Genomic DNA, 24,771 nt, shown 5'->3' with positions numbered 1-24,771 from the left:
ATTGCGCCAACAGTTGTTGCCTTCTCACCAAGCTGATTGCCTATTGTCCTGTAGCCCATCCCAGCCTTGTGCAGGTCTACAATTTTATCCCTGATGTCCTTACACAGCTCTCTGGTCTTGGCCATTGTGGAGAGGTTGGAGTCTGTTTGATTGAGTGTGTGGAAAGGTGTCTTTTTATACAGGTAACGAGTTCAAACAGGTACAGTTAATACAGGTAATGAGTGGAGAACAGGAGGGCTTCTTAAAGAAAAACGAACAGGTCTGTGAGAGCCGGAATTCTTACTGGTTGGTAGGTGATCAAATACTTATGTCATGCAATAAAATGCAAATTAATTACTTAAAAATCATACAATGTGATTTTCTGAATTTTTGTTTTAGATTCCGTCTCTCACAGTTGAAGTGTACCTATGATAAAAATTACAGACCTCTACATGCTTTATAAGTAGGAAAACCTGCAAAATCGGCAGTGTATCAAATACTTGTTCTCCCCACTGTACATACATATACACACACATAAATATACAGTACCAGTCAAAAGTTTGGACACACCTACTCATTCAAGGGTTTTTCTTTTTTTTTATTACTATTGTTTACATTATAGAATAATAGTGAAGACATCTAAACTATGAAATAACACATGGAGTCAAGTGGTAACCAAAAAAGTGTTAAACAAAATATATTTTATTTTTGAGATTCTTCAAATAGCCACCCTTTTCCTTGATGACAGCTTTGCACACTCTTGGCATTCTCTCAACCAGCTTCACCTGGAATGCTTTTCTAACAGTCTTGTAGGAGTTCCCATATAAGCTGAGCACTTGTTGGCTGCTTTTCTTTCACTTTGCAGTCCGACTCATCCCAAACCTTCTCAATTTGGTTAAGGTCGGGAGATTGTGGAGGCCAGGTTATCTGATGCAGCACTCCATCACTCTCCTTCTTGGTAAAATAGCTCTTACACAGCCTGGAGGTGTGTTGGGTCATTGTCCTGTTGAAAAACAAATGATAGTCCCACTATGCCCAAACCAGATGGGATGACATATCGCTGCAGAATGCTGTGGTAGCCATGCTGGTTAAGTGTGCCTTGAATTCTAAATAAATCACAGACAGTGTCACCAGCAACGCACCCCCACACCATAACACCTCCTCCTCCATGCTTTACGGTGGGAAATACACATGCAGAGATCATCCGTTCACCCACACCACGTCTCACAAAGACACGGCGGTTGGAACCAAAAATCTACAATTTGTACTCATCAGACCAAAGGACAAATTTCTACCGGTCTAATGTCCATTGCTCGTGTTTCTTGGCCAAAGCAAGCCTCTTCTTCGTATTGGTGTCCTTTAGTAGAGGTTTCTTTGCAGCAATTCGACCTTGAAGGCCTGATTCACTCAGTCTCCTCTGAACAGTTGATGTTGAGATGTGTCTGTTACTTGAACTCTGTGAAGCATTTATTTGGGCTGCAATTTCTGAGGCTGGTAACTCTGATGAACTCCTCTGCAGCAGAGGTAACTCTGTTTCTTCCTTTCCTGTGGCGGTCCTCATGGGGCCAGTTTCATCATAGCGCTTGATGGTTTTTGCGACTGCACTTGAAGAAGCTTTAAAAGTTATAGAAATGTTTATCCGGATTGACTGACCTTCATGTCTTTAAAGTAATGATGGACTGTCATTTCTCTTTACTTATTTGAGCTGTTCTTGCCATAATATGGACTTGGTCTTATGCCAAATAGGGCCATTTTGTGTATACCACCCCTACCTTAACACAACTGATTGGCTCAAACGCATTAAGAAGGAAAGAAATTCCACAAAATAACTTTTTAACAAGGCAAACTTGTTAATTGAAATGCATTCCAGGTGACTACCTCATGAAGCTGGTTGAGAGAATGCCAAGAGTGTCCAAAGCTGTCATCAAGGCAAAGGGTGGCTATTTTGTAGAATCTCAAATATGGAATGTAGTACCAAAAGTGTTAAACAACTATATTTTATATGTGTTATTTCATCGTTTTGATTTCTTCACTATTATTCTACATAATAGGAAAAATAAGGAAAAACCCTTGAATGAGTAGGTGTGTCCAAACTTTTGACTGGTACTGTACATAAATATGCAAACATATAATACACATATCTTTTTAAAATATATGTTCCTTTATTATTTTCTACTAACACCCCTCCCCTAATTGGAGTAAACTCATGAACAACAACACCTAGGCTCCTACTTCCAGCTTATACATACTATATACAACAGTGCTGTGATGTTTCACAAAAGTTCGCAATCTTTCTATTCTCATAGTTTCTACAGATTGTAAAATGTTTTGTTGTTGCTAAAAGTATTATTATATTATTGATCAATTGACTATCACTTTTCAGATCACCCAGTAGTGCTATCTGCAGAGTTAGCTCTAGGTAAATGTTGCAATTCTTCAGCCATTCCTGTACCTGTGACCAAAAACAAGCTACATATGGACAGTACCAAAATAAATGACTCTGTTGGTAAGTTAGTCTACCCAGCTAATTGAGTGACTGACATAACAAGATGGAAATCGCTGATGCACAACCAAATTTCGAAATATGTGTATTCTACTATTCTAACGCTCGACAGTAAGTTGAAACCCCGACTTAGTTCCCCCCCAAAATATAATAATACATACAGATTTTTTGGGGGGTGGTCGACCGCCTATGTCGCTTATGCCCAGGGCCGGCCCTGGGGGCTGCCCCACACACACTCCTTGCCTGACACACGTGCGCGCACACACACACACGCACACAGGGCCCAGCATACTATGGATTTGTATTTTAGTTGTGTCTGTGAGTGGATTGTCTTTGGATTAGATATTCTGCTGTCCAATCTCTTCTCCCTGGCCAGTCTGCTAACTGACTTCTCACCCTGGGGAGCACAGCGCTCAATGCAGAGCAGGGAGTCTAGACAAACAGACAAATAATTACACCCAAAATAGCTTTTATATCTGCCTGCCCGCTCTCTCCTTTGGATTGCACTGAAATGGTAGCTTAAGCTTTCCCCACCTGTGTCGCTGGTTCACATTAACTTTTGTAACAGAAAGATACAACTGTATATTGTTTTTAACACAATCGTTTGTAGAAGGGACTGAAGGTGTTTGTGTGAGCCATGGGAAGGTCTTAATGAATGTTACCGAGGGGTTAATTGGATCAACTCATCTGCATAGAACATCTCAAATCAAATCAAGTTTATTTTATATAGCCCTTCGTACATCAGCTAATATCTCGAAGTGCTGTACAGAAACCCAGCCTAAAACCCCAAACAGCAAGCAATGCAGGTGTAGAAGCACGGTGGCTAGGAAAAACTCCCTAGAAAGGCCAAAACCTAGGAAGAAACCTAGAGAGGAACCAGGCTATGAGGGGTGGTCAGTCCTCTTCTGGCTGTGCCGGGTGGAGATTATAACAGAACATGGCCAAGATGTTCAAAATGTTCATAAGTGACCAGCATGGTCAAATAATAATCAGGAATAAATGTCAGTTGGCTTTTCATAGCCGATCATTAAGAGTTGAAAGCAGCAGGTCTGGGACAGGTAGGGGTTCCATAACCGCAGGCAAACAGTTGAAACTGGAACAGCAGCAAGGCCAGGTGGACTGGGGACAGCAAGGAGTCATCATGCCCGGTAGTCCTGACGTATGGTCCTAGGGCTCAGGTTCTCCGAGAGAGAGAAAGAAAGAGAGAAGGAGAGAATTAGAGAGAGCATACTTAAATTCACACAGGACACTGGATAAGACAGGAGAAGTACTCCAGATATAACCAACTAACCCTAGCCCCCTGACACATAAACTACTGCAGCATAAATACTGGAGGCTGAGACAGGAGGGGTCAGGAGACACTGTGGCCCCATCCGATGATACCCCCGGACAGGGCCAAACAGGAAGGATATAACCCCACCCACTTTGCCAAAGCACAGCCCCCGCACCACTAGAGGGATATCTTCAACCACCAACTTACAATCCTGAGACAAGGCCGAGTATAGCCCACAAAGATCTCCACCACAGCACAAACCAAGGGGGGGCGCCAACCCAGACAGGAAGATCACGTCAGTAGCTCAACCCACTCAAGTGACGCACCCCTCCTAGGGACGGCATGAAAGAGCACCAGTAAGCCAGTGACTCAGCCCCTGTAATAAGGTTAGAGGCAGAGAATCCCAGTGGAGAGAGGGGAACCGGCCAGGCAGAGACAGCAAGGGCGGTTCGTTGCTCCAGAGCCTTTCCGTTCACCTTCACACTCCTGGGCCAGACTACACTCAATCATATGACCTACTGAAGAGATAAGTCTTCAGTAAAGACTTAAAGGTTGAGACCGAGTCTGCGTCTCTCACATGGGTAGGCAGACCGTTCCATAAAAATGGAGATCTATAGGAGAAAGCCCTGCCTCCAGCTGTTTGCTTAGAAATTCTAGGGACAATTAGGAGGCCTGCGTCTTGTGACCGTAGCGTACGTGTAGGTATGTACGGCAGGACCAACTCGGAAAGATAGGTAGGAGCAAGCCCATGTAACGCTTTATAGGTTAACAGTAAAACCTTGAAATCAGCCCTTGCCTTAACAGGAAGCCAGTGTAGGGAAGCTAGCACTGGAGTAATATGATCAAATTTCTTGGTTCTAGTCAGGATTCTAGCAGCCATATTTAGCACTAACTGAAGTTTATTTAGTGCTTTATCCGGGTAGCCGGAAAGTAGAGCATTGCAGTAGTCTAACCTAGAAGTAACAAATGCATGGATTAATTTTTCTGCATCATTTTTGGACAGAAAATTTCTGATTTTTGCAATGTTACGTAGATGGAAAAAAGCTGTCCTTGAAACAGTCTTGATATGTTCGTCAAAAGAGAGATCAGGGTCAAGAGTAACGCCGAGGTCCTTCACAGTTTTATTTGAGACGACTTTACAACCATCAAGATTAATTGTCAGATTTAACAGAAGATCTCTTTGTTTCTTGGGACCTAGAACAAGCATCTCTGTTTTGTTTAAAAGTAGAAAGTTTTCAGCCATCCACTTCCTTATGTCTGAAACACAGGCTTCTAGCGAGGGCAATTTTGGGGCTTCACCATGTTTCATTGAAATGTACAGCTGTGTGTCATCCGCATAGCAGTGAAAGTTAACATTATGTTTTCGAATAACATCCCCGAGGTAAAATATATAGTGAAAACAATAGTGGTCCTAAAACGGAACCTTGAGGAACACTGAAATGTACAGTTGATTTGTCAGAGGACAAACCATTCACAGAGACAAACTGATATCTTTCCGACAGATAAGATCTAAACCAGGCCAGAACTTGTCCGTGTAGACCAATTTGGGTTTCCAGTCTCTCCAAAAGAATGTGGTGATCGATGGTGTCAAAGGCAGCACTAAGATCTAGTAGCACGAGGACAGATGCAGAGCCTCGGTCTGACGCCATTAAAAGGTCATTTACCACCTTCACAAGTGCAGTCTCAGTGCTATGATGGGGTCTAAAACCAGACTGAAGCATTTCGTATACATTGTTTGTCTTCAGGAAGGCAGTGAGTTGCTGCGCAACAGCTTTTTCAATTTTTTTTGAGAGGAATGGAAGATTCGATATCGGCCGATAGTTTTTTATATTTTCCGGGTCAAGGTTTGGCTTTTTCAAAAGAAGCTTTATTACTGCCACTTTTAGTGAGTTTGGTACACATCCGGTAGATAGAGAGCCGTTTATTATGTTCAACAGAGGAGGGCCAAGCACATGAAGCAGCTCTTTTTAGTTGGAATAGGATCCAGTATGCAGCTTGAAGGTTTAGAGGCCATGATTATTTTCATCATTGTGTCAAGAGATATAGTACTAAAACACTTAAGTGTCTCTCCCGATCCCAGGCCCTGGCAGAGCTGTGCAGATCCAGGACAGCTAAGCCCTGGAGGAATACGCAGATTTAAAGAGGAGTCCGTAATTTGCTTTCTAATGATCTTGATCTTTTCCTCAAAGAAGTTCATGAATTTATTACTGCTGAAGTGAAAGCCATCCTCTCTTGGGGAATGCTGCTTTTTAGTTAGCTTTGCAACAGTATCAAAAAGAAATTTTGGATTGTTCTTATTTTCCTGAATTAAGTTTGAAAAGTAGGATGATCGAGCAGCAGTGAGGGCTCTTCGATACTGCACGGTACTGTCTTTCCAAGCTAGTCGGAAGACTTCCAGTTTGGTGTGGCGCCATTTCCGTTCCAATTTTCTGGAAGCTTGCTTCAGAGCTCGGGTATTTTCTGTATACCAGGGAGCTAGTTTCTTATGACAAATGTTTTTCGTTTTTAGGGGTGCAACTGCATCTAGGGTATTGCGCAAGGTTAAATTGAGTTCCTCAGTTAGGTGGTTAACTGATTTTTGTCCTCTGACGTCCTTGGGTAGGCAGAAGGAGTCTGGAAGGGCATCAAGGAATTTTTGTGTTGTCTGAGAATTTATAGCACGACTTTTGATGCTCCTTGGTTGGGGTCTGAGCCGATTATTTGTTGCGATTGCAAACGTAATAAAATACGATAGTCCAGGATTATGAGGAAAAACATTAAGATCTACAACATTTATTCCATGGGACAAAACTAGGTCCAGAGTATGACTGTGGCAGTGAGTAGGTCCAGAGACATGTTGGACAAAACCCACTGAGTCGATGATGGCTCCGAAAGCCTTTTGGAGTGGGTCTGTGGACTTCTCCATATGAATATTAAAATCACCAAAAATTAGAATATGATCTGCTATGACTACAAGGTCCGATAGGAATTCAGGGAACTCAGAGAGGAACGCTGTATATGGCCCAGGAGGCCTGTAAACAGTAGCTATAAAAAGTGATTGAGTAGGCTGCATAGATTTCATGACTAGAAGCTCACAAGACGAAAACTTCATTTTCTTTTTTGTAAATTGAAATTTGCTATCGTAAATGTTAGCAACACCTCCGCCTTTGCGTGATGCACGGGGGACATGGTCACTAGTGTAACCAGGAGGTGAGGCCTCATTTAACACAGTAAATTCATCAGGCTTAAGCCATGTTTCAGTCAGGCCAATCACATCAAGATTATGATCAGTGATTAGTTCATTGACTATAACTGCCTTTGAAGTGAGGGATCTAACATTAAGTAACACTATTTTGAGATGTGAGGTATCACGATCTCTTTCAATAATGGCAGGAATGGAGGAGGTCTTTATCCTAATGAGATTGCTAAGGCGAACACCGCCATGTTTAGTTTTGCCCAACCTAGGTCGAGGCACAGACACAGTCTCAATGGGGATGGCTGAGCTGACTACACTGACTATGCTAGTGGCAGACTCCACTAAGCTGGCAGGTTGGCTAACAGCCTGCTGCCTGGCCTGCACCCTATTTCATTGTGGAGCTAGAGGAGTTAGAGCCCTGTCTATGTTGGTAGATAAGATGAGAGCACCCCTCCAGCTAGGATGGAGTCCGTCACTCCTCAGCAGGTCAGGCTTGGTCCTGTTTGTGGGTGAGTCCCAGAAAGAGGGCCAATTATCTACAAATTCTATCTGGCTGACACACACACACACACACACACACACACACACACACACACACACACACACACACACTAATATACACACGCATGTTTAAAAGTCCACATGTACTGCTACTTTTCCTATTGTCTGCAGTTCAACCTGTTTCCGATGTAAACAGCTGTGTGCTTCTTCCTAGTTAGCCTGTCATGTTTTCCCCTTGACTTTCACTCTCCTCTCTCTTCCTCTCTTCTCAAATCAATACTCTAGAAGACTGTATTGTAGGAGGCTGTGGTTTTCTATCGAAATGAAAAAGAAATCACGCTGAATGCTGAATGTCATATTGTCAAATGTCGGAGGGTGTTTTTCTAGATCTCAGGCAAATGTCTGAAGGTGTACATAAGCATACACACACACACACACACACACACACACACACACACACACACACACACACACACACACACACACACCCTCTAACACACACACCCTCTAACACCCTGTTCTCCTGTCTCTCTCTGCAGACTACCTGTCCCAGGGGGTGGATCTATCTGGTATCGACGTGATCGAGAACGACGTGCTGCTGATCAGCAGAGTTGGAGAACCAGGCCAGGAGAGGAGCAGAGCATGGAGAGACAGGTAGGGGACACACACAGTCAAATCAAATTTTATTTGTCACATGCGCCGAATACAACAAGTGTAGACTTTACTGTGAAATGTTTACTTACAAGCCCTTAACCAACAGTGCAGTTCAAGAAGAAGAAAATATTTACCAAGTAGATTAAAATAAAAAGTAAGAATAACAGTAACGAGGCTATATACAGGGGGCACCAGTACCGAGTCAGTGTGCGGGGGTACAGGTTAGTTGAGGTAATCTGTACATGTTGGTTGGGGCGAAGTAACTATACATAGATAGTTAACAGCGAGTAGCAGCAGTGTACAAAAAGGGAGGGGGTTCAATGTAAATTGTCCGGTGGCGATTTTATTAATTGTTCAGCAGTCTTATGGCTTCGGGGTAGAAGCTGTTGAGGAGCCTTTTGGTCCTAGACTTGGCGCTCCGGTATCGCTTGCCATGCGGTAGCAGAGAAAACAGTCTATGACTTGGGTGACTGGAGTCTCTGACAATTTTATGGGCTTTCCTCTGACACCGCCTATTATGTAGGTCCTGGATGGCAGGAAGCTTGGCCCCAGTGTTCTATTGGGCCATTCGCACCACCCTCTGTAGCGCCTTACGGTCAGATGCCGAGCAGTTGCCATACCAGGCAGCGATGCAACCAGTTAGGATGCTCTCGATGGTGCAACTGTAGAACCTTTTGAGGATATGGGGACCCATGCCAAATCTTTTCAGTTTCCTGAGGGGGAAATGTTTTGTTGTGTCCTCTTCACAACCGTCTTTGTATGTTTGTACCATGATTGTTCGTTGGTGATGTGGACACCAAGGAATTTGAATCCCTTGACCCGCTCCACTACAGCCCGTCGATGTTAATGGGGGCCTGTTTAGCCCGTATTTTCCTGTAGTTCACGATCAGCTCCTTTGTCTTGCTCACATTGAGGGAGAGGTTGTTGTTCTGGCACCACACTGCCAGGTCTCTGAGCTCCTCCCTATAGTCTGTCTCATCGTTGTCAGTGATCAGGCCTACCACTGTTGTGTTGTCTGCAAACTTAATGATGGTGTTGGAGTCGTGTTTGACCATGCAGTCGAACAGGGAATAAAGGAGGGGACTAAGTGTTAAGGATCAGCGTGGCAGACGTGTTGTTGCCTACACTTACCACCTGGGGGCAGCCCGTCAGAAAGTCCAGGTTCCAGTTGCAGAGGGAGGTGTTTAGTCCCAGAGTCCTTAGCTTAGTGATGAGTTTGTGGGCACTATGGTGTTGAACGCTGAGCTGTAGTCAATGAACAGTATTCTTACATAGGTGTTCCTTTTGTCCAGGTAAGGGCAATGTGGAGTGCGATTGAGATTGCGTCATCTGTGGATCTGTTGGGGCGGTATGCGAATTCGAGTGGGTCTAGGGTTCCCGGGAGGATGCTGTTGATGTGAGCCATGACCACTCTTTCAATGCACTTCATGGCTACCGACGTGAGTACCACGGGGCGGTAATCATATAGGCAGGTTACCTTCGCTTCCTTGGGCACAGGGACTATGGTGGTCTGCATGAAACATGTAGGTATTACATGTGGTCAGGGAGAGGTTGAAAATGTTAGTGAAGACACTTGACAGTTGGTCCGCGCATGCTTTGAGTACATGTCCTGGTAATCCGTCTGGCCCAGCGACTTTGTGAATGTTGACCTGTTTAAAGGTTTTGTTCATATCGGCTACCGAGAGCGTTATCACACACTCATCCAGAACAGCTGGCGCTCTCGTGCATGCTTCAGTGTTGCTTGCCTCGAAGCGAGCATAAAAGCCATTTAGCTCGTCTGGTAGGCTTGCGTCACTGTGCAGCTCACGCCTGGGTATCCCTTTGTTGTCCGTAATCGTTTTCAAGCCCTGCCACATCCGGTGAGCGTCAGTGCCGGTGTAATAGGATTCAATCCTAATCCTGTATTGACGCTTTGCTTGTTTGATGGTTCGTCTGAGGGCATAGCGCGATTTCTTTTAAGCTTTTAAGATTAGTCTACAAAGAAAATGCAAAATAGTTTTCACATTTTTTGCCATTTGGCCAAAACGAGAATTCACTGTAGCCTTAAACAAGCAGGCCCAAGATGGGTTTCCGTTGGGTAATATATGACCCGGTGTGGCCCAGCTGACGCTGAGTTCCAGTGACGACGCCCACTGAGATGGCTTGGCCTGTAGCACACCTCACTGTGAGGACCAGATGGTCATCACTGATCTACCTCTACCTCTCCCCCCCCTCTCCCACTCTCAATCTCCCCCTCTCTCTCAATCTACCCCTCTCTCTCTCAATCCCCCCCTCTTTCGCTACCCCCTCTATCTCTCACTCTACCCCCTCAGCCTCTCTTCCCCCTCTTTCTCTTTACCGCTCTTCCTGCTCTCTATACCTCCCCCCTCTATCTCTCTCTTCCCTCTCAAACTTTCTCTCTCGATCTCTCTTTCTCTCTTCTCCCTCTTTTGCTCTACCTCCACCCACCTCTCTCGCTCTCTCTCTCTCAATTTCAATTCAATTAAATTTGCTTTATTGGCATGATGTAACAATGTACATTTTGTCAAAGCTTAGTTTGGATATTTACAATATTAAAATTAAAATAATCAATATTGTCAACGGGACAACAGTAACAACAGTAACCAAGGGTCAAAATAACTATTTAACAGTAGCAATATAGAGGACATGTGCAGGTTGGTTGGTCTGTCAGACACTGTCCCTCATCTTATGGCAGGCAGCAATGTAATGCGCTGCCAACCCACAGCTCTCCGCATTCTCCCCCATCAGAGAGGTCTTTGACACCTTGAATAAGGGTTTAAAATGTATTTTTGACATTTTGTCAGGAAATGCAGCTCTGTCTCAGGTTCTGCTGTGGTGTAGTGGTTTCACACCTTAGAAAAACCTTGACAAAGTACAGGCTCAGTGAGCACAGCCTTGCCATTGAGAAGGGTAGACACAGGAAAACCTGACTCCCTGCATAGGAAAGGCTGTGCTCACTGAGCCTGTACTTTGTCAAGGTTTTGATCAGTAACCATGGTCAAATATTTAGCCACGGTGTACTGTCGATTTTGGGCCAGAGCACTGCATTTTGCTTGTGCTTGTGTTTCCCAATAAGCAATGTCGTTTTGTTTTGACTGTTGTAATTTGGTTTATTCTGATTGATTGGATGTTCTGGTCCTGAGCCTTCAGTGTGTTAGTAGAACAGGTTTGTGAACTCAGCCCCAGGACCAGCTGGATGAGGGGACTCTTTTATTTGCTCAGCTCTTGGCATTGCAGGGCTTGGTAATAATATGAGAGGGGGTCACTGTATTTTAGATGTTTCCAAAACTGAATTGCTCTTTTTTGAGTTTTATTATTAGTGCATATTGGCCTAATTCTGCCCTGCATGCATTGTTTGTAGTTTTCCTCTGGACATGTAGGAGAATCTTACATAACTCTGCATGCAGGGTTTCAATGGGGGTGTTTGTCCCATTTCGTGAAATCTTGTTTTCCCAGTGGACCCCACACCTCGCTGCCATGAAGTGCAATTGGTTCAATGACACAATTTTAATATGTATTTCAATTTGAATTCGTTTTTTAATGGCTTAGAATGCCCTGTGTGCTTTCTCCCTGAGTTCATTCACTGCATCATTAAGGTGTCCAGTTGAGCTTATTTTTTAAACCTAAGTAATTGTAGTGTGTGTAGTACTCTCTATATTTTGCACCAATTGAGAACTTTGGTTTAATTCCCTGAGATCTGGATCTTCTCTGGAAAATCATTATTTTAGTCTTTTTGGGTTTTACTGCCAGGGCCCAGGTCTGGCAGTACTGCTCTGGCAGGTCCAGGCTCTGCTGTAGGCCATGTGCTGTGGGGGACAGCATGCATAGGTCATCTGCGAAGAGCAGGCATTTAACCTCTGAATTGTGGAAATTAACACCAGGTGCTGAGGATTTTCTAGAATAGTGGACAATTCGTTGATGTAAATATTGAAGAGTGCAGGGCTCAGATTGCATCCTTGGCGAAGGCCCCGCCCCCTGGTTAAAGAATTCTGTTATTTTCTTTTTCTCTCTCTCTGTCTCTCTCATTCTGTTGGTCAGTGTACAGTTTCAGATTTAAAATCTACTTTTAGAATCACCGAACGGATACTGGAGAGAATGCTTTTTTAATAGAGTTGAATCAATATTAACCTTCTATTAAAAATGTATTACTGGAAATGTTAGGAGTTCTCCAAGGTTAAGTGTAATTTGTCAGCCCATACCCCAGCGAGCAGGTTGGCTACAGTACTATTAATAAGAAATGATTGGCAGGAAACTCACATTATATTAGACAGGAAGCCTTGAGTTGGAGGCCAGGGTCCACCCCCCGTACGGCTATTGGGGAAACACGGCCTGCAGTCGGTTAAGGCTCTGAATTTAATACATCTCTGATACTGACCCTCACAGCACCGCTCGGCAGCTAAAATAACACTGTCCTCGCCTGGTCCGACCTCGATTGGCCTCAGCCCTGTATTTATATCGTACCTGGAACACTGGCGTAACGCAGTTTCTCTGCATTAATGCCAATAATAGTCAGTCCACCCTCAAAACACCAACTCACAAGGGATTGTTTCATTATGCAGTGTACTATCTGCAATTTATGTGCTATTTATAAACATTTTATGAAAATTACACATCAGCCTAACAATGAACAAGAAAGTAGTAGGCTTGAGGATAAATTCAGCCACTATTGTTGACCTCAGCGGGTTTTGTCTGGCTAGTATACACAAATGTGCTGCAATATTCAAGGTAAACTAATTTAGGCCTAAATCAAAATTAAATTTGGCCTAAATATATTTACATTTACTCTCTTTACATCTCTTTATACTGAGTACTGCCAACCCAGACAGTCTTTCCTGAGACATTATGCTTTATATGTCCATTGCGCTTCACACAATTTAAACTCATTTTGATGCATGCAAAGATACACCAGAGATCAGGGACTGTTGATATTGCAACCACACAACTCAAACTCTGGTTCACCAGTATGAACGAAAATCACTAACCACTTTTTAGTGGTTAGAGCGTTTGGCCAGTAACCAGAAGGTTGCTGGATTGAATCCCCGAGCTGACAAGGTAAATATCTGTCGTTCTGCTCCTGAGCAAGGCAGTTAACCCACTGTTCCCCGGGCGCCAAAGACGTGGATGTCGATTAAGGCAGCACCTGCACCTCTTTGATTCAGAGGGGTTGGGTTAAATGTGGAAGACACGTTTCAGTTGAAGGCATTCAGTTGTACAACTGAATATGTATCACCCTTTCCTTTTCTGTTCAAGCCCTCAAGAACTGTTTCCCGCTAAATATGATAATCTGTTTGCATCTGGCAATTTATTGGCTGTCCAGTATCCAGACGACCTGTCCCCAGAGCTTCCTATACAGTTAATCTCTTTCCATAACGTGTTGAGGCCGGAAATTAAGGAGAATGAGAGGCTAAAATGAAAGATGTTGCAGGACTGCTGTATTTGAGGCACTCCTCCCTTCTGCCCAGTTTCCCTGATGTTGCTACGGCAATAAAGCTGTTTTTACCATCGCTGTAACTGTCGCTTCTGCAAATAGATAGTTTTCCAAACTAAAACTCATAAAGAACTACATAAGAACAATTAGGCTCTTGGTCTGATAGGAGCTTTTGAACCCCTGAGTAAGTTCCACTCATTGCACTGGCTCCGTCCTAGCCTTGACCACGGAATTTGTTCCTCGATATCCCCCTTATACTTTCAATCAGTTGAATTGTTTTATTTTTCAAGTCCTGGGGCACTTTTTCAGTCACATTCCTGAAGCCCAAGAAACAAACACTTAGCTTTCTAGTACATATAGAAATTAAAAAGGTTACTTTACTTCCAAAATGATTTATTACGTGAAAATGTTTTTACATCGTGACCTGGAATGTGATCGTGTTGCAAGGCCAAACAAACTGACTCCTGTTGCCGGATGCTGTGAAATCCAGGGAAATTGAGGTTTCTGGTTTTCTAGTCCTATCATGATTCCTCGTGTCCTCTCACCTGTGTGTGTGTGTGTAAATATTTCATGAAACATTTATTTATAGTCCCCCAATTATTGCCCTCTTTTGTTTCGTCCTAGCCATAAAAACACAATTCTCTTGTTCATTTTTATTCTACTAAACCTCCCGAGGGGGACACAGCTTTTTGCCTGATAAATTTAGACCCTATTCCTCCACCCATCCATCCATCCACCCATCCTTCCTCCGTCCTGCCTATACTAGAGATGAAAACTCTTCTGGAGAATAGTCAAACCCTCAAGGACTTTCTGTTTGTCTTTTTGTTTTTACTGCTTAATAAATCATCTAATATTTATATTGACTTCTCCTGCGATTTCAGGCCTGGCTTGGCAATTGGAGAGTGAGGCACATAGATGTGTGTCTGCTTGGTCAGAGCATCACTGTGGCACGCTATATTGTGCAGTCCCTGGTTCTTATCAAGGCAGCTCAGATAAAAGATGAAGGCTGCGTTCCAAATGTCACCCTATTCCCTATATATGGTCAACAGTAGTGCACTATATAGCGGTTACAGTAGACCGAGGCTGACAGGAATGGAGAACAGCCACCTCCAACTGCTTGAGTACCTGTACCTGTGCGTCGGTGACTGATATAGTTCTACGGAGGTATTATTCTGAAGGAGTAGGAAGTTAGGAACGTGTGTGTGCTGTGTGTGCAGTGTGTGCAGTGTGTGGGTGCCCTTGAAACAGTCAAACTCTGCTTCCAGTTTTTTTTTCTTTGTACCGTTACATTCCCCGCACACGGTAATTTGTTTAATTCGTCAAGCATTATTATGGTTTGATGTTGAGAATGTAGTAAAGTGCTCTACTTGTTATTCACCAGAGAAGAGGGAAGAATAGCTGACAGAGGAGGGTGGAGGGTTGTTTTGAGAGGGGGATTCAAGGTGAACGTGTCAAGGTCAGATTGTTATCAGACAAGCAGCAGGCCTCTCTCTCCCTCTGTGAGATATTTACTTATGCAGTACAGCGGACAGACAGGCAGACAGACTTCTCAAAACTGCAGCTCAGACAAGAGTGGGAGAGAGAGACGGGCAGTGAGAAAGAGCGAGTGTGGGAGGGATGGAGGTAGAGAGAGTTTTAAATGCTTAATCTCCTCATCTTTAATCTGAAGTGAGTTTCTTATTCATTACAAACTACTCTGTTTCTCTGAACTGTAGTGTGTCTCGCTACCTCATTCTCTCACACACACACACACACACACACAGCAGAGTGTGTAAATCCTGTCTGTTGTCATCGTGACCCAGAAAGCTGTATTCTCAGGGGGACGGTGTCCTGTTTCAGAGACTCTGGGGAGAGAGGGGGGGGGAGGGAGGTCAGGAGAGAAGAGATTAGGGGGGATGCTTATAGGCAGTCTGCTCAGTCTCACCCGGGGACCAGAATGGAATGATTTTGACCATAATAAAGAACTGTGCCTGTAAAGCCCAGGTGAGAACATAACAGGATAATCTGGGCCTGTGTCTGTTCTCCGTAGTCTGTAATGGGCCACGTTCTGTTCGGCCCACTGTGATGAAGATAGAAGTGTGTCTGTGTGTAGTAGATGTCGACCGATTATGATTTTTCAACGCCGATACCGATACCGATTATTGGAGGACCAAAAAATGCTGATACCGATTAATCGGCCGATTTTAAATTTTAAAATATATAAAATAAAATAAAAAATAAAGGTTTTATTTGTAATAATGACAATTACAACAATACTGAATGAACACTTATTTTAACTTAGTATTCTACATCAATAAAATCAATTTAGCCTCAAATAAATAATGAAACATGTTAAATTTGGTTTAAATAATGCAAAACAAAGTGTTGGAGAAGAAAGTAAAAGTGCAATATGTGCCATGTAAAAAAGCTAACGTTTAAGTTCCTTGCTCAGAACATGACAACATATGAAAGCTGGTGGTTCTTTTTAAAAAGGGAGTCTTCAATATTCCCAGGTAAGAAGTTTTAGGTTGTAATTCTTATAGGAATTATAGGACTATTTCTCTCTATCATTTGTATTTCATATACCTATGACTATTGGATGTTCTTATAGGCACTTAAGTATTGCCAGTGTAACAGTATAGCTTCTGTCCCTCTCCTCGCCCCTACCTGGGCTCGAACCAGGAACACATCGACAACAGCCACCCTCGAAGCATCGTTACCCATCGCTCCACAAAAGCCGCGGCCCTTGCAGAGCAAGAGGAACAACTACTCCAAGTCTCAGAGCGAGTGACGTCACCGATTGAAATGCTATTAGCGCGCACCCCGCTAACTAGCTAGCCATTTCACATCGGTTACAACAGCCTAATCTCGGGAGTTGAAAGGCTTGAAGTCATAAACAGCTCAATGCTTGAAGCATTGCGAAGAGCTGCTGGCAAAACGCATGAAAGTGCTGTTTGAATGAATGCTTACGAGCCTGCTGCTGCCTACCATCGCTCAGTCAGACTGCTCTATCAAATCATAGACTTAATTATAACATAATAACACAGAAATACGAGCCTTAGGTCATTAATATGGTCGAATCCGGAAACTATCATCTCGAAAACAAAACATTTATTCTTTCAGTGAAATACGGAACCGTTCCGTATTTTATCTAACGGGTGGCATCCATAAGTCTAAATATTCCTGTTACATTGCACAACCTTCAATGTTATGTCATAATTACGTAAAATTCTGGCAAATTAGTTCGCAACGAGCCAGGCGGTCCAAACTGTTACATATACCCTGACTCTGCGTGCAATGAACGCAAGAGAAGTGACACAATTTCACCTGGTTAATATTGCCTGCTAACCTGGATTTCTTTTAGCTAAATATGCAGGTTTAAAAATATATACTTCTGTGTATTGATTTTAAGAAAGGCATTGATGTTTATGGTTAGGTACAGTCGTGCAACGATTGTGCTTTTTTCGCAAATGCGCTTTTGTTAAATCATCCCCCGTTTGGCGAAGTTGGCTGTCTTTGTTAGGAAGAAATGGTCTTCACACAGTTCGCAACGAGCCATGTGGCCCAAACTGCTGCATATACCCTGACTCTGTTGCAAGAGAAGTGACACAATTTACCTAGTTAATAGAAATTCATGTTCGCAGGCAATATTAACTAAATATGCAGGTTTAAAAAATATATACTTGTGTATTGATTTTAAGAAAGGCATTGATGTTTATGGTTAGGTACACGTTGGAGCAACGACAGTCCTTTTTCGCGAATGCGCACCGCATCGATTATATGCAACGCAGGACACGCTAGATAAACTAGTAATATCATCAACCATTTGTAGTTAATTAGTGATTATGATTGATTGATTGTTTTTTAAAAGATAAGATTAATGCTAGCTAGCAACTTACCTTGGACTACCTGAGCCACTTGTGTGGGTTGTAGACTCCGTCTCATGCTACCACTAGAGTGAAAGCACTGCCAGTATTCAAAAGTGACCAAAACATCAGCCAGGAAGCATAGGAACTGAGAAGTGGTCTGTGGTCACCACCTGCAGAACCACTCCTTTATTGGGTGTGTCTTGCTAATTGCCTATAATTTCCACCTTTTGTCTATTCCATTTGCACAACAGCATGTGAAATGTATTGTCAATCAGTGTTGCTTCCTAAGTGGACAGTTTGATTTCACATGATGAGTAACCACCTCTCCTTCATTAGAGCGAATCTGCCCTAGGCTACCAATGTGCACAGTCCAGGTCATACATTTTTACCATGTTAACATGCATCTGTGTAGGTTGTAATTCCCCTTCACACACACACACGATTACCTACCTACGCTTTTAGTAGTGTATTGTCTAGATCAGAGCCTAATCATACTAGATGCTATTATATAGATGTATTATCGTTAAATCCCCATAGATGTATTATCATTGATTGCCCAGAGAGGCCCACTCACCTGGTGTCCCCAGGTCTGAATCAGTCCCTGATTTACAGGGGCCAGTTGAGAAACAGCAGAGCTGTGGTCATGGAGGCCCAGTTGAATAGTCCTAATCTAAATCCATTCTTATGTTACTGAAGTGTCGCGTCTGATGCTACAAATGGGCTTTGACTGTGCATCCCTCCAGCTAAACCTGAAGGAAATCAGTGTCAACTTGTTTTTCTCACTTAGCTCACTCAGAAAATACACACAAAAAGGTGCCGTTCTGTTTCTGTTGCCGTGGGTAAAGATGGGGGGAAATAGGTTGGAAGAAGTCTTTATGTTCAGTCACCCCCCCCCCAACTCTCTCCCTCAAACATCTTTATTATTATGTGTCTATTTAGTTGCCTGTGTCTCAGCACAGTACTCGACTTATTTATAGTTGTTATATAATCACCAGAAACCGAGAAGATGAAAGCTCATTTCACGCTGGTTGCACCTTAACTCTGTCTTTCTGCTGTGGTTACACTGGGAACTGGTATGAAACCTCTGTATTAAAAGGCATAAACAAATGTGCTTGCAGCCCTCTCCCGTTGTACCTGTAGACACAGTTTTATCCTCATTGGAGTTCATTAGAACAATCAAGAAATTGCCATTTCATGAGCTTCTATCCAAACCCAGAGCCTGTTAATGGTCTAGAATCACAGTCCTGAAATGTCAGCCAGCCATTACCAACATCATTCCTAGACCTGTCTCTTACTGATCTGAACTCTGAGAGAGCAGATGAGAGGATCTGGAGACACGAGAGGAGGATGGAGGGAAGATGAGAGGGGAATAGGCGGAGAATTAAAGGATGGAGAGCGGGATAGACGTGATCAGAGGTGACTCGGGAGCAGATGGCCCCTCAGCCTGGGCGTGAGTGTGTGTCTGTGTGAGTCTATCTGACCGCCTGTGTCTGCGTGTGTCATGAGAACCACATGAGACATGAGGACATGCAGAGAGAGAGAGAGAGAGCAAGGCAGGGAGGGAGGGATAGAAAAGGTGAGAGGAACAGACAGAATGTGTGAAAAGGTGCTATTCTACAGCGCATGCTGTCTGTAGTGACAGCAGCTGTCACGACTCTGTATCTTTCTCCTCTTTCTTTTCTCTTCACACACTCTCTCTTGTTCCTTCTCTCCCTCACTCACTCTCCATGATCCTCTCCTTCTTTTGCAACCATATCTCTCTCTCTCCTTTTCACTCTGTCATCTCTGGATGGATGAAGAGATGAACAGGAGAACTGTTATGTGATGGTGCAATCCCAGCTGGGTTTCTATGTTCTCCTCTCTTAATGGCAGCACCCCACTGCTCTGATTGGCCTGCAGCTAGATCAACAGAACACTTACCTAACACCCCGTCCTGCAATCACAACCAGGATATATTCTCGTTTGTGTCATACAGAAGACTGTGTGCAAATAGCAAATAGCAAATGACTGTATTCACAGTATAAGAAGTGGAGCACTGTATTGGAAATAGGGGATCATTTGAGGCGTGGCTTTCACACACACACACACACACACACACACACACACACACACACACACACACACACACACACACACACAACCTTTGCATAACTTTGTCTTCTCTATCCTTCACCAGTTGACAAGTGACCGTCAGTCACTTGGCTGAATGTCTTGTCACCATGCATATACTGTATGATTTAACATCTCCCTTAAACAGCAAAATTAGCCTTCAGTGACGTTTTCTAGGAAACCATTAGCCTACATGGCAGTAGCGTAGCCAGAAATTCATTGGTGGGTGGGCCTGCAGAAATGTGGGTAATTAACTCTCTTGCAACTCTACACATTTTGCCATAGGGCAAAGAGAAACATTTTGCAGTTGTATAGCTAATCTCATGCTATTCTACACATTTTGCCATGAGGCGGAGAGAAAATGTTGCTGTTTTTAAAGCTAATTAACTGCAACTCTAAACATTTTGCCATGGGGCAGAGAGCAAAATGAGCAGTTTTATTGCTAATCTGATGCTATTCAACATTTCCATGATGCTGAGAGAGATGTTTTCATTTTTAAAGCTAATTAGAGCTAAAATATAGGTGTGTTCACTGTGACAACAGCACTGGATTATGAGCTATCTAAACGAACAAGCAAAGTAGGCAGTGTGTGTGTGTGTGTGTGTGTGTGTGTGTGTGTGTGTGTGTGTGTGTGTGTGTGTGTGTGTGTGTGTGTGTGTGTGTGTGTGTGTGTGTGTGTGTGTGTGTGTGTGTGTGTGTGTGTGTATATATATATAGCGCCATAGAAGCATAGTGACATATGCCTCTGTGGTAATAATGGGGCGTGTGGCTTTCCAGTTAGTCATTTTTGACTTCTCATCCCATGAGAGTGAATGTCATTCCCGTGCATTGCTTGCTATTCAGTCCATCTGATGGTGTTCGCATGTTTAGGTAAAAATACATAGTGGCCATTTGGAACACTGACAAGGTAACGAGCATTACAAAAAATGAATTGATTGGGTGCTACACCCAGAGAGAGAGAGAGAGAGAGAGAGAGAGAGAGAGAGAGAGAGAGAGAGAGAGAGAGAGAGAGAGAGAGAGAGAGAGAGAGAGAGAGAGAGAGAGAGAGAGAGAGAGAGAGAGAGAGAGAGAGCGAGAGAGAGAGAGCGAGAGCACATCTGTATTAGGCGACTTGTATTGTTTGAAGGCACAAAGAACACACGAGAGAAGGTTCTGGTCAAAAGTATAGCCTTGTCTTTCAAAAAAGGTCACTGACTGAAACGACAACAATGAAAACGGGAGTGATGATAATCGTGTGTGGGCCGGCATAAACTTTACAACACTTAATTTGACTGGTTATTTATGGCATGGTAGTGACGGTTTCATTATCATTATTGTGAGCTGACCTTTGAGGCACCATAAAGGAGAGACAATGTGGTGGTGTATGTGTTAATAACTATTGCCCCAGAAGGACTGATTGGGGACTGTCTGTTTTTTACTCTACATACTGTGGTCTCTTCGCTAGTTTTCAGAAAGTTGGGGAGTCCGTCCTCCTACCAACATGCTACAGTCCCTTCATTATTTAATTGTTGAGACTTTGGGATTGTTCCTCATACAGACCGAGACAGAGCAGAGCTGTTCAAAGCTCCTAGTGTGGCCTGTCAGTAAATGAGGAGAGATCATCCCGGAATGAGCTCTTTAGCTCACCGTCTCCGCGTGTACATAACGCGCATGCACATACGACAGAACACGCACACGCGGTAGAACGCACACACGCTCAAATGCTTGTACACAACCACACACACACACACACACTCTGTCAGCTACAGGCTATATCTGGCAGCGGGCCAAGTTGTCTGAAACAAAGCGATATTGTTTCCTCAGTGTATTTTGCTTTGATGTTGCTCAGTGTTCTGTGAGGACCAATTTGTCAGGATGTGGAAGCTGTTTCTTCTGTGTACCAGAGGGGAGACAAGTGTTCTGTGCTGGGAAAACCACTTTCCCTCTCTGTTTTACATTACCAGGCCCACTAGTTAAAATGTGTTCTAGTTAGAGCTCTGGGTGGAAAGAGAGCAGAACAAGCCTTACAAGCTTACCTGGTGATTTTCTCTATGGAGATATATACTGATCCACAAGAAAATGCTGGATTTTTCTACCACTTTACACTTGCTTTGTGGAAGATGAACTGAGTCGGACACTTCTTCCTTCTATAATACAGTGTATGATATATGCTGTATAGCAGGTGGTTTTATCCAAAGCAACTTAGTAATACGTGCGTTCATTTTCATATGGGTGGCCACAGTGGGAATCGACTCACGGTCTTGGTGTTGCAGGCACCATGCTCTTCCAACTGAGCAGCACAGGACCACTTCCTGTTCTTTTGGTTCCGCTTCATCGAGCAGAAAGACACTGATTTGTGTCTGGTTGGTGGTAAATGTATGATAATTTATGGGCATCATTTGCTATTGTTACACGTCTTGAATATTGAATAGCATTTCAGCATCTATTCAAATGTTGACTTTTTTTCTTTTTTGAATGTCAAATCAAGGGAAACTAAATGCCAGTGATGTTGGGGGAAACATAAGTTACCTCATGTTCAAGACATTAGCAGAGGGAAAGAGGTTTGTCATCTAACAACAACAAGAAGTTTAAGCTGCCATAAATATGACGGTACTGAGCTAGTCTCCCCAAAGATTCATTAGTCTCTTTATTTCTCTGTGTGTGTGTGTGTGTGTGTGTGTGTGCGCTTCATGCACATTGATGAAGTCCTCATTTTATATCCATATTTGACGATATTACGTCTCTCCCAACCTTGAAGAAATGAGCCAGTTACCTAAGTCTTCTGAGTAGAGTTTTGAGTCCGTACTGTGATGTCCAAATAGACACTAAATGTGTTGTTTGTCAAGTGATTTTTGTTTCTTAAACTTCTCCAACGTGTCCTCTCTCATTGACTCACTTGTGACGCCGCTCTACATGCACTTGTTTGTCACCTTTTCACTCCTCTGTCGTTTTCCCACCTTCTGTCTTCTTCCCATCCTCCTCTCCTAAAAAGTGTCTTCTTTCTCCTGGTCGTTTTGTGTCTGTCTGTTAAATGTACACAACCAGCCCTAAAAGACTTGAATAGGCCTTCCTGATGTTTGTTATGGTGTTGCCTTGGTTACGCTGCAGAAGTTAGAATGTATTTCTCACTTAGTTCTGGCTCTGCTGCCGAACACCCCTCTATTTTCTTCATCTCTCTTTTAGGAGCTCTACTTTCATACCCTTTTTATGATCTCCTTTCCTCCTGAATGATGTAGTGCATTCAACCCTCTCGTTAACCCTAGTTAAAACAAATGTCACGCGCAGCAACTTAGAAATACAACTTTGTGAGGAAATCCGACAGCTGTAGAGTCAAGTAAGGTCACAGGCTTGTTATTGTGTTGTTTGATATTGTTACCTCGAAGTAGATTGGACCTGTTGTCATCAAACAGACACACACACAAACATCAGAGTGTACATAACCCACCAACGTGTGTGAACAGTCTCACCCATCCTCTTATCAGCAATTGGTTTGTTTGACAAATACACAGAGTGTGTGTGTGCATGTGTGTGTAAATGTCCACTCCGTGGTAAAAGCTATGGTTAGTGGGTAGTGGTTCAGGCCAACAGGTGTCTGTAGGAAGGAACCAATGAAGTAGAAAGCAGAGGGTTGTCATTTGTGATGCTGCCTCAGTCTCTCTCTCTCTCTCTCTCTCACACACACACGCACACACGCACACACACACACACACACACACACACACACACACACACACACACACACACACACACACACACACAGAGAGCTACAGGGAAGCAAACATCAAAGCGTACCTAACCCTCCAACATACAGGTAACTGCCAAAATAAAGGAAACACCAACATAAAGTGTCTTAATAGGGCGTTGGGCCAACACAAACCAGAACAGCTTCAGTACACCTTGGCATAGATTCTAAAGCTGTCTGGAACTCTATTGGAGGGATGCGACACCATTCTTCCACAAGAAATTCCATAAGTTGGTGGTGGAAAACGCTGTGTTAAATTGGCTCGAGATCTGGTAACTGAGACGGCCATGCCATGTGGTTTACATCGTTTTAATGCTCATCAAAACATTCAGTGACCACTCGTGCCCTGTGGATGAAGGCATTGTCATTCTATACATAGCCATGGTAGGCAAAATAATGGGCAACTGGGCCTGCTCAGCATTTTTATAGATGACCTGAAACATGATGGGATGTTAACTGCTTAATTAACTCAGGAACCACACCTGTGTGGAAGCACCTGCTTTCAATATACTTTGTATCCCCCATTTACTCAAAGAATTTACTCAAGTGTTCCCTTTATTTTGGCAGTTACCTATATGTCATAGGCTTGTACTTGTGTTGTTTGATATTGTTACCTCAAAGCAGATTGGACATTTGTCATAAAACTGAGAGAGAGAGAGAGAGAGAGAGAGAGAGAGACACACACACACACACACACACACACACACACACACACACACACACACACACACACACACACACACACACACACACACACACACACACGTAGAGGAAAGCAAACGTCATGTACCATAACCCACCAGCATGTGTGTAAACCATCTCACCCATCCTCTTATCAGCGATCGCTTTGTTTGACCAATTTCTTGTCATACCCTTCAAGTGAGTGAGTGAGTAAATGTCCACTCTGTGGTAAAAGCTAACAGGGCGTATGGACAGTGGGTAGTGGTTCAGGCCAACAGGTGTCTGTAGGAAGGAACCAATGAAGTAGAAAGCAGAGGGTTGTCATGGAAGCCACTGTAACTACTCCCAGCAGTGCCTTAAACCACTGACCTCAAATCCTCTGGGAAATAAAAGAGATCACTAGAGATGACTTATTCAATTATTAATTCTAGCAGAGGTACATGAAAGAGGAATGTTTCTGAGTTTGAGTCAGTCGTCGTCATTGGTATGTATTCTGTATAAGGAATTGTGTGTGTGAATGTATGTGTCTGGTTGCAAGGATGAATAGTGTTGATGGCTAGGCACCCTGTTGCTCACATTACTGCTCCTGTAAGCTGCTTTCACTCAAATACCAGTCATAGGAAGAGACCCCCCCCCCCCCAGCCCACCATCATTCACACACTCATGCGTGCACACCAAAAAAACAAACATTTAAACATGCCTGTAATGTTTAGAAAGAACAAAACCACAAACATGAAAACATGCCTCTTTCCGAAACGAAATAGAGACACAGCATGCAAAGCCCTCTTCTCCATGGTTGCCCACCTTCCTCTAGAGAAACACTTCTAATCTTGGAACCACCAAAATAAGCCTTTCTCCCTGCTGTGAATGTGAATATGCCTGCACATATGGCCAGGCCT

The 24,771-nt window shown here is 43.4% G+C and overlaps 1 pseudogene; it reads left to right on the top strand.

The window, feature by feature from the left end:
• Nucleotides 1-24,771, top strand: part of LOC139565829 (conserved oligomeric Golgi complex subunit 5-like) — a 112,556-nt pseudogene that overhangs the window by 40,764 nt on the left and 47,021 nt on the right.

Source organism: Salvelinus alpinus, chromosome 37 (assembly GCF_045679555.1).
Source record: "Salvelinus alpinus chromosome 37, SLU_Salpinus.1, whole genome shotgun sequence".
Classification (NCBI taxonomy): Eukaryota; Metazoa; Chordata; class Actinopteri; order Salmoniformes; family Salmonidae; genus Salvelinus; species Salvelinus alpinus.
The sequence above is the reverse complement of the archived record's forward strand: the minus strand, read 5'-3'. Positions and strand labels throughout refer to the sequence as shown.